The sequence below is a fragment of the Pinus tabuliformis genome, chromosome 1_2 (genome assembly GCF_031772625.1).
Source record: "Pinus tabuliformis cultivar Carrire ecotype Pingquan chromosome 1_2, CPIR1, whole genome shotgun sequence".
Lineage (NCBI taxonomy): Eukaryota > Viridiplantae > Streptophyta > Pinopsida > Pinales > Pinaceae > Pinus > Pinus tabuliformis.
Window position 1 is genome coordinate 1,156,536,289 of NC_142298.1, and position 3,020 is coordinate 1,156,539,308.

Below are 3,020 nucleotides of genomic sequence, written 5' to 3' on the forward strand. Positions count from 1 at the left end.
TTTTCCGGTCTTGAAGAGGGTGCCCCCCAAAGCAGTCAAAAATCCAAGAAATCTATGCAGAGGGTTCCCCCTTACAGTAGTCGCAAAGCTGAGAAATCTATGCAACATGTTCCCAACCCATCTTCTCATCCATCACCTGCTCCAATGGAGGAAATTTTAGAATGACTCAAAAATCCTATGGCGAAAAATCATTCCTCCATTCCGCAAGAGGACATCGCCATTCATAACCCAAGTCTCAATTCTGATTTGCATCTCTGCCATCCTCCATCATCTACAAGCCATGAATCCTTGTACCATGACTCGCTTATCAATTTTCTTCACAAGCTAGATATGCACATTGTCTTAATTCTCAAGTTGTTGCCTCAAATTTTGGTCATGTGCAAGGTAGTCTCATTACACAGGCGGAGGAGAAGAAAGGTGAAGACATAATCTATTCTTCTTCTATGTTTCAAAATGGTTCACATGAAGACAATGAGCTTCCATTCTTGGCTTATTCTCAATCTATCTATATTGGTGAAACATCATTCACAAGTAATTATTTAGATCAACCTCCAGTCTTGGGATGTCATGACTCCCATGCTTCCGTATTTGGTGATGAACACCCAAACCCATCATGTGATCTATTATTCTCTCATGTACACTCTAACTCATATCTAGAATGTGCACCAGTCAAAACAAACATACATATCGAAACTTCCTCTTCACCCCACTTGCCCATGTGTCCTACCATCCACAGCGCATTGACATGTGTGAGATATACTTTGCATTCTCTTGTTTATTAATCCCATGAGTTATCTCCTCAATTGACACAAGGCAGTGAGGTTGTCCATGATGAAAACAGTCTCAACACACACGACTCTTCCCATTCATAATCATCTTGTATGTTGCATGAAGACAAATCGTCAAGTCAACTTGTTGAAGCTGAAAATTTTGATGAAGCCTATGACAGAGATGGCTTCCATCCTAAGAGAAGTTTTGAAATCAGCAAAAACAACCATCCTCAAGCCATGCATGATCTGGTTCATATCTCAAAATGCCATTTTTCAATTCTGGAAACTTCTGGGACATGGCATGGAGTCAAGGAACCTCAACATCTATTGATGGTTATGTCGGGACATCAAGACTCTGATATGCCCCTTGAACCGAATCAAATCTGGTTTCTCATGCACAATCCGTGTATCTACATGGTTGCACTCGACATGGATCCCTGTGTAAAAATATTTACTATTTCGAGTGTGATTTCAAAATTTCAAATTTTCACTAATAATTGAATCTACGAGTCTGTTGCAGCATGTCTATCTTCATGCACTTCTCTTACATCTAATTCAGGTTGGGAGTGTCCGTCTCTCGTGCAATCATGGAACTATGAGGTTGATCATCTCAAAGACTATCTTTGTCTAGAATCATACTTATTGGATGTTCTATCTCGTGATCAGCTCCTTTGTCTTCTTATGAATCTTGCACGTCAAATATGCCCGCTCATCACACCAGAAATCTCCTTGTGTGATGACAAGTGCACAAGCTATCACATGAATCAAGTTCCTCTCATTTCAGCAAACCCCATCTGACTTCATGCATTCACAGTGCTGACATCCTTTCTACATTTCTGTTATGACCATGATGCCTGTGCAATTTTTCACCAGTTACAGGTGGGTGTTCTTTCATATCTAGTGCATAAATAATTTGGTTCCATCATTTAGAGTTTTAACAATATTGTTCAAAAATTTTCTTTGTTCATGTCAAACTAGGAATTTGGCATCTCAACTAACTGGTTTGATGTTTCTTCTATCTTGGGTGGTTGTCATGAAATTTATCACTTTCCAAAAAATACATCCAATGGTATTCATTTAGTGCACTATGATCTTCATAGAGTAACATCTTTCTCCTCAGACTTATGTAAAGTAGGTGAGGCACTTCAACCTGCGTTGATGGCTATGGCAGGTCCTCACTATCTTGACATGACCGACGAGAATGATCAGATCTATCTATCTGTACTAGAATCCCATCATGATCCCCTCTCTCGAATTAGGAATGCATATTTTCAAAGATCACAAGTCTTTCAAAACAACCATCACAAATCTTAGGATCCAATCGTTGAATGGCTAGAACAATCTTACTTGGCAAGTCATGTTACAAGTAAAAAGCTTTAGTCCTTCCTTGCACTTGCTAAGAAACTTGGTCTAGAAGAACACACACTCGTAAGAGGATTCCAAGTTTTGTTGAAAAATAGTAGTCATCAAAGATGTAAGCATGTGTGTTGGGTGGTTGTGACACATCTTTCTGCCCATAGGCGAGACCTTCTCTCTCATGTCCAAGATTGTCAATTTTTTGTATTTTCTGTTACACACTATTTTTTTATCTGTTTTAATCCATTGTATATTTTTGGTTGCAGGTTAGGTACGCCTACAGTGGCTTCACTGAAAATTTCATTTCACATAACCCCGACTATTTAGCATAGGAGTAGGAGTAGTGTTTTTGTTGTTTCTTTTCTTTGCTTTCTGTTTTGCATGTTTGTTTTCTTGTTGACATGGATTGGTTTGTTTGCTTGCTCGCTTTGCTTGTTTTCTGTCTTTTCACTTTACTTTACTATTTTTCCTTTGATTTGTTATGTTTGCTTAATATTATCCTATTTTTTATTTTATCAATAAGTGTTACCCTCTACTGGGTTTTGGCTTTTGAATGAGAATCTGGTTGAGATCCCGAGTCTTGTGACACTGCAACACTTGGCCAGTCCTGTGTCTGTCTTCTCTATGCTTAACTATAAAACTTAAGCCAACAAAGCCTTGGCAGAAAATATGAGCTATCTGTAAGGGAAGCTGTAGTCCAACCATGAACCTATGTCCACACTAAGAAACCCCATTCCTGTACTCAGTCTTCTATTATGTGTGTTCAAGCTCATCCAACTAGTAGAAACAGAGAAGGGGAATATCTAAACAAGAAAACCTAAATTAGAGGTATTACATGCTTCTCTGAAGGAACAACCTCTTCCACTCTCAAGAAGTTGGCATCTCTCTTCCACC